Genomic DNA, 13,793 nt, shown 5'->3' on the forward strand with positions numbered 1-13,793 from the left:
AATGCAAAGGTTTGAAATTTAGCTCCAGGACTTACCAGACTTCTGGCCTTGTGAGCAAGTTACTTTCCCTTTATTACTCACTTCCCTCATTGGTAAAACAGGGCTAATATTAGTGACCTTTCCTATGGCACCAGAGCTGCTTGGAGGAACAAATGAAATGCTATATGTGAACCACTTTGTAAATCAGAAAGTGATATACACAGTGCCTCAAAAGTCTTAGTGCATTTCTAAACTTTGATAATTAGAATTATACTATTATTTCTGGGATGTTGAGTATAAATTTGAATTCTTATCGTCATTAGAGTAAAGCATGTAGATAATGGTGTCTGCTACTCTTGACAGGTTAGATTGTGTAGTTGCTTGGGAAAGAGCCCTTTTTAAAAATAGAGCACTTTTACAATATGTCTTCTATGCTTCATAGCTGGGAGATAATGTCTTATTCAGAAAGTATGAGCTTTCTATAGCAATGATTACACCTGTAATATTTATCTCGGAATCATTTTCATTTTTGTTTTGACTAAATCTATATAAATGGGGAATTCCTAGTGAGGAAACTTCCTCCAGCAATGTAGGTTGATGCCTGCCATGAAACTGAGTTTTAGAAAGAAAGTTGCCAAGGCATTGAGACAATAAATGACTTTTCCAGGGATTCATAGTCTCTATATTTCAGAGGTAAGATTTGAACATGTCTAGTGGTATTTGATTCCTCACAATGTCCTTTATCCCATCTAGTGGAATCTGGGTTTTATCTGTGAAAAGGGAATCTAGACCAAATAATTTCTAGCATTCCTTCCACTTTTTACATGAAATCATTCTCCAGAATCTCAGTGGGCCATTCCCAATGGATGAGATAAAGGGCATCAGAGACATTTCAAATAGATTAAGATTCAACATATATATGTATAAACAGACATATATATATAATAAGTAGGGGCATGTAGGTAGCATAGTAGATAGATCACTAGGTCAGGAGGACCTAGATTCAAATTGGACCTCAGACACTTCCTAATAGGGAAGGTAAAACTGTTTTGTTGTTTGTTTGTTTACTAAAAGATGTTATAACAAAGATTTAACTAGCAAAAAGACAGACTAAATGACCTCCTAAGGTACCTTCCAACTTTGGGATTCTGTGAGTATATAACTTCCCATACTCAATTATGAACATTCCTGAAACCACATTTGAGTCCTTTCTTTAAAATCCCTCTATTAAGTATAATTTCATTGCATTGTAGCCAGTACAGAATGTATTTAAAATCTCTGCTTTTCTGAATTTGTTTGAGATATTTCTATGTCCTAAACATGATGAATTTTTATAAAAATGCCATATAAAGTTGAAAAACTGTGTGTTCCTTTCTATTCTTATTTAACAATTATCAAAGCCTATCATATCTAACATTTTAATAGTTATTTTTAGGTCCTTAACTTCTTTTTTATCTTTTGTTTTGTCTAGGGCTGAGGTATACTGAAGTCATTATCATTTCTCTAACTATTTCCCCCTGTAAAATGATTAACTTTTTATTTAAATATTTAGATGCTAAATCATTTGTTGCATATATATTAAATATCATTAGTATTTAATTTCTTGTAGTACTTTTAAATATGTCATCTCACTATTTCTCTTAAAACCATACCAATGGGGTCAGCTAGGTAGTTTGGTGGATTGAAAGTTAGGAGTCCATTAATGGTTAAGATCTTCCACTTTCTTTTCTAAACTGTTCTCCTTCCAGTTTTTTCCTTGTTGGCCATGCCATTTTTTTCTCTGAGGTTTCACTTCTATTTATCATAGAGAAATTCTTATCTTTTGGCTTTGCCTCTTTGCTACCTCTTAACCCATAAGTTTCTCATAACATTTTGTCTATTCCATCACTCTTGGATGGGGTGGATAAGTACTAGTTGATACTAGCCTTACTTTCCTGGGTTTCTGTTGCTGGTTTCTACTAATATTTGCCCAAAGAATCTTATTTGGAACACAAGCACACTGGAATTTGGAACACAAACTCAGTTGGAGTTTTATCAGTTTTCCCCAACCAAGAAGCTCTTGTGGGTTCCCTTCTCACCTACTTCCACTCTCCTTGGTCTGAACACTCTTGTAGACTTCTATTATTCCTAACACTTTTCCTAATCCAGGCAAAATAGTTCAGGTCTATTAATCCGAGTTTGTACTGTCTCTGTGTATGGGACAATTCTTCCAGCATTTGTAGCTGCTAAGTGTTTCTTTTTTCCCCCCCATTCTTGGGCTAGATAAAGGATATTACTGATATTTTTCTTTGGATTCTTTTGTCCATTTGATGTGGTGTCTTTTTTTGATGATTAATGGAATAAATATGAAATAGCTATGGTCCTCTAAAAACTTTCATGCCACCATCTTATCTGAAGTCCACGTGACTCTCAAAAGTCAACAAGCATTAAATTGCTCTCAAAACAAGTTCCGAATAATTGTTAACAAAAGAGAACTGTTTGAAATAATGCTTAATATATTTATTCTAGTCAAGATTCCAGGCCATCTAATTCCAGAATTAGATGGTTTATTTTATACCAGAGTGAAAGGCTGCCTAGTTTTCAGACCCTCACACACTAGAACATTTATTGTTTTTCTTATGTATGAATGCTCTTTTGAATTTTATATTTGTCAAATTGGGGGATTCACTTCTAGATTACTTTAAAGGAAAAGTACTTTTGAAATGTTGGTTACAATAGCACAATTCCCTGAGAGACTGCATCATATCATGGAAAGAATACTGGGCCTAAAATAAGAGGTCAGAAGATTCATATCTTTGCTATAACACTTACTAAGCCATTTAACCATGAGCAAGTGAATCAATCACTTTGACCCTTGCTTTTCTTATTTGTAAAATATAAACAATATTATTTGTTGTTGTTGTTGTATCTACTTCACAAAGATTTGGGGATTTAGTGTTAACTGGGCATATTATTAAAGGATTCAGTTTTCTTTGTATGATACCCATTCTGATCACTAGAATTGGCTAGGTCCAGGTAATTGGTGCTGCAGGCCTTCTGGAAAGAAAACAGAAAAAGAAACCATTTTAACAAGGAAAAAATGTTGGAAATGGCTTAAAAACTGCTTATTTTAGAATCATTGAATTTCAGATCATAAGATAATAGATTTAAAATGAGAAGGAACTTTAGAAGTCATTGACTTCAGCCTCCTTACTTTGCACATGAGAACACTGAAACTCAGAGAGGATGACTCCTCCAAGGTAACACAGTAAAGAACAAAAGTAGAATTTGAACTCCAATAGGCCTTGTCTATGCTACAAAAATAGCATTAGAAATCATCTATTTCAGTGTCTTCAATTTCTTTAAATACGTCTTTTGTCTTCTATTTATCCACAATCATTTCCCACTGCAACATCTCTGACTGAATCCTAACTTGTGACACAGAAAAAGTTAAGCAAAAGCAGTCCACAATGTATACAGTATTTTCTTTCCATTGTCCCCCATCTCTCTACAAAGAGAAAAGCATGTATCATCATTTCTCCAGAATCAAGATTTGTCATGGCAACTAATATGATCTGGGTTACCTTTTCTTGCTGTTTCCATTGGCATTATTTTAGTCATTGCATACATTGTACTCTAGATTCTGCTTACTTTATTATCAGATAAAACAAGTCCTCTCAAGTTTCTCTGAATTCCTCATATTTATTGTTTCTTATGAAATAACTATATTCCATTGTATCTACATGCCACATTTTGTTTAGCTCTTTCCCAAACTGTAGGCATTCATACTAGTTCTGTTTTTTGTGTAGTCCTCTAATTTTACAGAGAAAGAAACTGAGGCCCAGAGAGAACAAAATAATTCTTAATGGTAGGCTTTGAATTCCAGTCTTTTTCTTTTTTCTTTTTTCCCCCACTTAATTACACTCTCCATCCTCTTGCCTCTGAGTATTCTAAGGAGGAAACATCTCTGAAATCAAGCTCCAACCTGGAAACATCTATTTGCTGACAGGAGAAACCAGCTTCTTGTTACCATGGAGACTGAGTGTATTTGAGGTCTTTTGACAAGTTTACCCCCCACCTATGCCAGTAGGGGAAAGAGCTATTGAGCGGATCTTTACGGTGATTCAAAACACTTTAGATAGATCCTGTCACATGCTTTATAAGTTCCTGATTGATCGTGTGGAATTAAGTTATTGGGCAGAGAACCAGCTAATGGAAACACATTGATGAAATCATTTTTGAGGGACATTAAATGGAACTTAAAATAAAGCTGAAATGGCTTTATGGATTTTCCACTCAAACTGTTTATGAACATTTATTGCCAGTAAATTACAGAGTGTCAAAAGAGGGAATCAGTAGGTAGAGTTTTAATAGAAGCCTTTTTGAAATAATAAAAATGAAGATAATTTATTACCTCAGAATAAGGACTATATAGGATGGGGAAATGCAGCTTCCAGGATAGTGATCAACTGTAGACTGCAGATGTCTGGACTTTGGGAAGGGGAGAAAAATAAACATTATAAAGTACTACACCATCTAACTTGCTAAGCCACCTTAGCAAAGTCATTTTCCCAGGAGGGATCTTAGTTTTCTCATCTGTAAAATGTTAAAATAAATGATCTTTAGATACCTTCTAGCTTAATATTCTGCTGCTATTATTTTGAGGAAACTGATATGTTTTATTTAGTTTTAAGAAGAATGAATATTTTGAAGTCAATATGAGTCCTTTAAAAAGACTTAGCTATTATTTAGGAGTATAAAATTGTTCTTTATTTCATACTCAGTAAAAGGGTAAGTGAATGGAAAGAGATTATATCTACCCAGAGTAGCAGCAGAAGACAAGGTGAGAAATAGATCTTCTGGTGCTTTTTGACAGGTTGGCTGAAAAGTTTTCTATCTCAGAGCCAAGACCTCTAAAGAACCTAGGTAGCAACAACTCAGATAGGAAAATGAAATTCAGAGGTTGCTACTATTGTTGTTCAATAGTTTCAGTCATGTCTGACTCTCCATGACCCCATTTTGGGTTTTCTTGGCAAAGATACTGGAATGATTTGTCATTTCCTTCTCCAGCTTTTTGTAGATGAGGAAACTGAGGCGAATAGAGTTGTGACTTGCCATGATCACACAACTTGTAAGTGTCTGAGGACAAATATGAACTCAGGAAGATGTCTTCTTGACTTCAAGGTTGGCACTTTGATCTACTTTGCCATCTAGCTGCCCACAAGATGTGAGAGTACTGCCAAGTAAACCGTAATAAATAGCCAAGCCAGTTCATATCACATACAAATTATTGTCTAGTTCTGTGTGTCCAGGTATTATGTATTAGGTCAGTCAATGGCCAATCAATAAATGTTTATTAAACTCCTACTATTAGCCAGCACTGTACTAAGTGGTAGGGGTACAAAAAAGAGGCAAAAAATTTCTGCCCCCCAAAAGTTCAAAGTCTAAAGGGGAAGGCAACAAGAAGGTAGAGATGGTCTAGGCAAATTAAGGTTACCAGGATGACTAAGCATTTTTAGAATCAGGTAAAGGAGCTTGTGGTGCTTAATTTGAATAAGAGAGAGGATATGGGGGATATGTGATAGCTTCAATCATTTAGAGGGCCAGTACTGGGCAGCTAGATCACACAGTGGATAGAATTCTGGACTCAGAATCAGGAAGAATTCTTCCTGAGTTCAAATCCTCAGATAGTTCCTGGCTCCGTGACCCTGGGTATATCACTTAACCTTGTTTGCCTCAGTTTCTTCATCTCTAAAATAAGCTGGAGAACGATATGGCAAACCATTCCAGTATCTTTGCCAAGGAAACCCCAAATGGGGTCATGAAGAGTCAGACATGACTGAAAATGACTAAACAACAACAAAAGTGAAAGTTTAGGGCCAGCGTTGGTGAACCTTTTCTGAGTTTGAGTGTCCAGAGGACAAATTCAAGCTGTCTGTGAACCCAGCATTACTGGTGAGAGCTAAGGGAGGAAATGCTCCCTTTGTAAACCTGGACAGAGGGGTGTGGCATGCAAAAAATGTCCTCAGGTGCTGAGAAGATGGGGAAGGGAGCAGCTCCCTGAGTACTGGCTCTGCACACATGCCACATCTTTGCCAACACTGGTCTAGGCTTGGCCTCAGTGGATAGAACTAGAGATAGTCATGGAAGTTAGAAAATGGTAGATTTAAGGCTAATATAAAGAAAATCTTCAAATGTTTAGAGCTATCCAAAAGTAGAATAGGTCTCCTCAAGAGGTTATGGGCTTGGGAAATCCAGGTCTGGAGATGGGGGTCCTGTAATCAAATCTGGCCTCAGACATTTCCTAGCTCTGTGAAAAGTCACTTAACCCTCATTGCCTAGCCTTTATCATTCTTTGGTCTTGGAATTGATATGTTATTCCAAAACTGACAAGTGACTAGATCCTTCTAGTCTGTGGAAGAATGTCTTGTGTCATCATTAAACCCTTGAAGAATGTTCAGCCAGTACCTTTTAACTGACTAAGCTAGGTGGTACAATGGATAGAGTGTCCAGTATAGAGTCAAGAAGATTTCTTCCTGAATTCAAATCTGGCCTCAGATACGTACCAGCTGTGTGACTCTGGGCAAAGTCATTTTACTCCCCCTCAATTTCCACATCCACATGAAAAATGAGCAAGATAAGGAAATGGCAAACCACTCCAGTGTCTTTGCCAAGAGAATTCCAAATGGTGCCTTGAAGATTCAGACATGATTGAAATGACTAAGCAACAACAACAGGAATCTATTATGTGCCAGGCACTGAGAACATGTAACCGGTATAGCTTTGTTGCACAAATTGGCTTTCCAAGAGGGGACAGACAAATCCATCCTTGGACAGGTGAAATGAGCTGAACAGTCAGTCCTTATCAGTGTTTCTTCTTCCAGTCACCCTCAGGCATCATTATGATGCTCAAGAAGAAGCACTCACTCCATTATTGGAATGTGTTGGGTAGACGAAAGGGGAGATTCCAGTCGTTTGCTGTTTAAAGACACATAAAAACCTAATGAGATGAGGAATATAAAATCATATTCAAAAGGTACACTAAAGTGAGAGAACTAATTAAAAATGAATTCAAGGTAATGGTTTTGTTTTATAGTCCTATATGGAGCAAATTGGGTTAATAGCAAGAACAAGATTCTTTGAGAGCAGTGTATTTAGGATAGAATTTGACATGCCATCTTTGTGTTATCCTCTGATCTATGGAGCTTCACTGGAAGAACCAAAGTGCCCTATGGCTCATCGTCATCAACCATGTGGAAAGGATAGTGATTGTTGCTGGGGGAAGACCAGGAAATGCAAAACCCAATTCCTTCCCTTGACTATTTTATAATGTAACTGAGAAGAAATAGCATATAAAAGCAAATGGTAATTTTTGCTACCACTTTCTACAATCATATTCCCATCATGTTCAATGTAAGTGCTCCTTAGTTCCTTTTCTCCTTGGCCCTCTCCTTTATTACATGGTCTGTAACCCTAACCCTATTGTGGGCAAACTCACATTAACTCTAGATTCATTTCAGGCACTTTCCATGATTCTTAATTCAGGAAATCCTATCTCTGAATGATGTCCCATTGTGGGCAGCTCGAGTTGCCCCTCCTCTCATGCCTAATGCTACAATGTGCCAGAAGGAGGAGTCAGCATATTCCCATTCTCACCTCTTAACTCAAACTCTGCTTTTATCATTCTGCAGTTTCTGTTCCCTTCATGTCCAATTTATCCCTGTAAAGTCAACACATATTTATTAAAGACTTACTAAATAATAATAATAAAAAGCTAGCATTTATATATTATCCTTAAAAGTTTGTAAAACACTTTAAAAATGTTATTTTTCATCTTCATAGCATCCCTAGAAAGTGGGTTATATTATTATCTCCTTTTTATAGATGAGGAAACTGAGGTAGAGGTTAAATGACTTGCCTAGGGTCACACAGCTAGTCAGTGTCTGAAGCTGGATTTGCACTTGGGTCTTCCTGATACCAGACATATTTTATGTGCTAAACAGTAAGGCTACAAAGAAAGGCAAAAACAGGTCTTTCCCTAAAAAAAGGAAACTGAGAAAACAACATGCAAGTAACTATGTACAGATAAGAAATGAATAAGGTAAATGGGAAGTAATTCTCAGAGAGGCATTTGGGGGGACCAAGAAGGGCCTCTTATAAAAGATAGGATTTATCACCCAGTTTAGATGCTTTTTTTTGCAATCATCTGAAATACTAGACTCCAGATCATTCTTTATTTCTGAAGAGTTCAACACCTGACTCAACATTTTACTGTCTACCCAAGTACTTGTCCATCTATCTGGAGCCTTCTATACTGAGAAAATTGGGATTGTCAATTCTATCTCCCTTATTTCAAACACCAAAATCCCTGGTCATTTCCTTGAGGAAAAAACATATCTTCTCACCAAAAAAGTATTACTTATGCACTTGATCCCATCCTTTCCCGTTTTCTTCAGTTCATCCTATCAATCATTTACCACCTCTTCCAGCCATCTTGTCTCCCTCTCTTTCGCTTGGCTCCTCTCCCCATGCCTAAAAGCATGATCAGGGCTCTCCCTTCCTTAAAAAGCCTTCATGTGACCCTGTCATTTTCTTAAACAATCATCCTATATCTTTCATTCATTGCCCAAATCATAAAAAGAATCAACGTTACAAACCTCCTACAAAAGTCTCCATTTTCTCAAAACTTATTTGCTTCTCAACAACTTGAATCTGGCCTCCATATTGATCTTTTTTACCAAAATCACTTTCCAAGAATGTCACCAATCTTTTTTCTGTCCTCCTCCTAACCCTCTCTTCAACTTTTCATATCCTCAAACACCTCCTCTTCCTGAATATTCTCTCTTCCATTGGCTTTTGTCATATAGTTTTCTCTTTCTGCATCTCTGACCACTTCTTTTCAGTCTCACAACCTAGATTATCACTCTTCTCTTGTCCCCACCATATCATTTGATATGCTTTATGGTTCTGAATTAATCCTCTTCCTATAGTCCCTAGGAAAATGGCCTTTCCTCCCTGATCTCACCACTCATCCTCCTTGTCTGTGGTTCACAGTAGAACCTTGGAACCTTCTACATTTTTATACTCTGGCTTTTGGTCATCACTTCAGTTCCCATTAGTTTACATATCATCATAGATAACTCAGAGTTTTAGATACATAGTCCTAGTCTTTCCCTTGAATTTTAGTTACCTGCTAGACATTGTCACCTTGTTGTACTGCCAATATGTCAGAGTGGTATAATGCAAAGAACCCTGGTTCTGAAATCACAGAAACTAGATTTTAAAACTATCTCAGTTGCTGAATTCCAGTGTGATCTCAAACAAATCATTTTACTTCGTTAGAACTCAAATTTTCCATTTCTAATGTTAGGTCCTTGGACTAAATGGTGTGAGGTCCTTTCCATCTCTAGATCAAGGATTGTCTGACCCTCCTCCAAACTTCCTTTCTCATTCTGCTGGATATGATGATCTGATGGACCTTCCTATAAAGGCCCTGCATATAAAGAGCAAAAGTTCTAGTTGGATTCTTCTTGTATACCTGGTGTATTTATACTAACTAGTGAAGATCTTGTACCATAAACCTCTTCCTGATGTGTTTTGTTATTGGGCCAATAAAGCAGTAATCTAAAAAAATTGATTTCTTAAAAATTACAAGCAAATCTCTGAAATCATTGGGCTAAAAATCAACATGTATTCTTTCCTATAAAAAGTCATTTCACATATTCAGCCTGATTCTCATCTTTCAACAGGATAGAAAGGTGGAAAAGGTCCTTCTAATAGAAACTGAAGGATAACATAAAGGGCTCTCATCTATGTACAATAGCTGGCATTTCAGGGGATGTCCTGTTCAGTGGAAATTCTTGACCCACATAAGAAGATTTTATTCTCATTATATCATTTGACATGCCCAATGAGTTTACACTTCTGAGTTTGTCCTCTTCCCAAGAGAATGGCTTCTTCTCATTGATCCTGCCAGCCCTGTCCCAAAGTCATAAGATAACAGGTTTAGTGTCAGAAGAGACCTCTAGAGACCATCTAGCCAAACTCTTCATTATACCATTGGACAACTTCGGATCAGAGAAGCTAAGTTAGAAGTAGCAAGGTAGAAGAATAATAGATAAAAGATCCTATCGATAATACTATTTGTATGACCTAACCCAGATTATTTAATCCTTCAATCTCAGTTCTCTTATCTATAAAATGGAGATAGTAATAGCATCTATCTCAGAGGGCTGTTGTGAAGATCCAATAAGATAACACATCTGCAATGCTTCACACACCTTAAATATATAAATAGTAGCTATAATTGAGTAATTTGCCCAAAGTCTCACAGGTAGTAAGTAAATAGCGTCCATTTGGGATAGTTTTACTTATGGAGAGCAAACTCAAGCAGGGAATGGTTCAGGTAAGATATAGATATAGATATATATTACAAAGGTCTGAAAAAAATCCTTGTTTTTACTCATCTCCAACTGCAAAATTACATTTCCTTCATTAAATTATTTATGTGTGTGTATATACTTTTCTGAGAAGGGATCCACAAGCTTCACTAGATCATCAAAAGAGTCCATGTTTCAAAAAAAAAAAAGATTAAGAACTCATGATCTAGGAGACAGTTAGGTGGCTTAGTAGATCGAGAGCCAGGCTTAGAGAGGGATAATTCTGGTTTCAAATCTGGCCTCAGACACTCCCTAGCTGTGTGACCCTGGGCAAGTCACTCAACCCTCATTGCCTAGCCTTTACTGCTCTTCTGACTTGGAATCAATACATAGTACTGATTCTAAATTGGAAAGTAAAGGTTTTAAAAGAAAGAGAGAAAACTCATAATCTAGGCACTGTAGTTGGAGAGTTTCTTTCCTCTAAGAGCTTCCAAAGTAGTTCTGATAATTAATAACATTAGTATGGGTTAGCCCTTACCAAATACTTCCCAAGTGTTAATACCATTAAATCCAGTAAGTGTCTGGAGAGGGAGGAAGAGAATGGTGTAGGCTTGTAGCAAAGGGCAACAGTGCCACACTTTACAAACAAGAAAACAAGCTAAGAAATGAAATAAGAATAGCTTTTAGAAAATTCCAAATACATTTTTTGGACCACTGCACTTAAGGCCCAAATACCCAAGATTGTAAGCATGGATTCTCAAACTCCCATTCTCAGAGGGAGGGAGGACAAGAGGAAAGGGAATAAGCAAACATCAATATATAAAATGCATAATATTTAGCTTTTCCCATTCCTTCTTGTGGTGAAGGGGAGACATGGGGCTGAACAGGCCCACATTCTATACTATTAGTCATTCTTCTAAGTCTTTTTCTATGTATTTGGTACTGCCTTAGTTTCTTCATGGGTCAAAGGGATATAATTGCCACTGCCCTATGTGACTGACAGAGCTATTGTCAGAATAAAGAGATGATAGGTTTAAAAGCACTCAGAAAAAAAGTAAAAATGCTACACAGCTAGAAGGTGTTATTATCATTTCCAACATCACCATTACAGGTTATTTTTCTTTCTGTATTTTTTAAGCAACCTTGAAAAATGATATGACCTGTAGCCACAGGGGACCAGATATAGGAGAATTGTTTATCCTGTGCTTGAGCAAAGGAACCAAACCTGAGAAAGAATGTGGCCTGTGGGGTTGGACCAAGGGAGGTAGATTCCCTCACTATGCTGGAAGAGGAGCATCAGAGCAAATAATGTGAAATGACTTTTTATGTGAAAGAATGTATGTTGATTTTTAGCCCCTGATTTCAGATATTTGCTTGTAATTTTTTTAAACCCTTACCTTCCATCTTGGAATTAATGCTGTGTATTGGTTCCAAGGCAGAACAGTGGTAAGGGCTAGGCAATGGGGGTCAAGTGACTTGCCCAGGGTCACACAGTTGGAAAGTGTCTGAGGCCAGATTTGAACCTAGGATCTCTCGTCTCTAAGCCTGGCTCTCAATCCACTGAGCTACCCAGCTGCCCCCATGCATGTAATTTTTTAAAAGTTATTTTTTTAAATACTGCCTCCCTACCCAACCCATGTGGAAGACAACTGTTTGCTCTTGTAAGATACAAAGAAGAAAAAGATAGTCCCTCTGCAGCTCCAGCAGCTAGACATGCCAAAGGCATGAGTGGATCATATATGTAGAGGACAATGACACCTCAGAAGCCATTGAGATCAACTACCTTATTTTATAAAAGAGGAAACCAAGATCCAAGAAAGGTGAATGATTTTATTCAAGGTCACACAAGTACAAAGTGTCAGAGACAGAATTCAAATCTAGGATTTCTGACTTCAGAGTCCCTGTGCTTTATACCAACAATCCAAAGTAACAGAGTAGTCAAATATATATATATATATATATATATTTCAGTGAATAATACTAATAAATTCTTGAAAGTTCTGGAAATGGGAGCAAAGGGAAACATAGGCTAACTTCCATCCAGAAGATTTCATGGATAAGCGGAATTTGAACTTTTTTGGGGGGAGGGAAACAGGCATTGGAAAACAAAATGGTAAAGAATTATAACTGTCCCTCCTCTTCTAAGGTTTATAAAGTATTTCTTTAATTATATCTATGGGGTGGTTACAAAGTATTAAAGTATTTAAGGAGTTCCCAGAGTAAAGCAGGAATGACAAGTGACAATTTCTTTTCTTAGAATGCTTCAATTGTTGTTGTTGTTTTAAAGCCAGGCAAAACTTCCTTTATTTATATATTCTTTCCCAATGCTAAAACTTAGTAAATGGCACACATCACTGTGGCCTACCAAAAAAAAAAATAAAACCAGTTCATTTTTCCTAGAAGCATCAGTTTTTGTCTATAAGCCTAGATTAGGAACTATGGGAGTTAGTGGGGGCACTCAACCAATTATAACGCAAAAAAGAAGCCTTGGAAATTTAGACATATCCATGCATGATGAATATAGCAGAATTCATCTGCTCAGCTCCTCCAGCACTGCAATAATACATTATTATTTAGAGAAGTGAAGGGTACTATCTTGACTAAGTTTAATTGAAAAGCTAACATCCAATGCAATTGATGTTGATAAACTGAGACTTAAATGATTTGGAAACAGTTCGGAGTGGACAAATCAGATAATAACAACCCTCATGGACAGTGAGGAATAACTGCTGCTGACAACTTGTAACGATAAAAGCTGATGGTAAAGTCAAGAGCTAAATATCAAGATCAGGTCAAGGAATTGATGTTAATACCAAAAGTATAAAACTTTGAACTTTAAGTGATTCTTTATGAATTTTAAATGGGGAGAACCTCTTTCTGAGGCTAGTAAGTCAAACTTTGCTTAAGGTCACACAAGTACAAAGTGTCAGAGGCAGAATTGCTTAACACTAGAGGGACCAGAATTTTTAAAAACTTCAAAGGCCCAAACTGTAGCAATTGATGCATTGTGTTTTCATACAAGAGATAGAAGGATGAATATGTTTATTTCAAAATAAATTGTAATGTCAGCTTATAATTATTTGTATTTAAAGTCCATTGCACAGATAGGAAAATTTATAATAGTTATGAAAATTAGAAAAAGAGAAAAATAATATGTCAATTAATGTGCCCGGGAGCAGCTCTTTACCAGAGATCATGTTGGAAAATTTCAGTTGTGCTATCATCATGCCAATCTTTTATTTACCTCCCATCCCTTTCCTCTACTATCACTAGTTAACTGCTTTGTTCTTATCTGATTTGTGACTTGAAGTATACAAACAGGACCCCAACTGTACAGTTCCCCAAACATTTCCAAACCACAATCTTATCAGCTGTTTATGAGAGGCCAGACAGACCCAGACCCCACCATTTCCAAATATTATTTCTAAACCAAGATGTTATTTGTTCTTTCTCTGG

The 13,793-nt window shown here is 36.7% G+C and overlaps 1 protein-coding gene across 5 annotated transcripts in view; it reads left to right on the forward strand.

Moving 5' to 3' along the window:
• SGCD (sarcoglycan delta) overlaps positions 1–13,793 on the forward strand; it is a 1,484,556-nt gene that overhangs the window by 1,371,070 nt on the left and 99,693 nt on the right. The window lies entirely within an intron of this gene.

The sequence above is a fragment of the Monodelphis domestica genome, chromosome 1 (genome assembly GCF_027887165.1).
Source record: "Monodelphis domestica isolate mMonDom1 chromosome 1, mMonDom1.pri, whole genome shotgun sequence".
Classification (NCBI taxonomy): Eukaryota; Metazoa; Chordata; class Mammalia; order Didelphimorphia; family Didelphidae; genus Monodelphis; species Monodelphis domestica.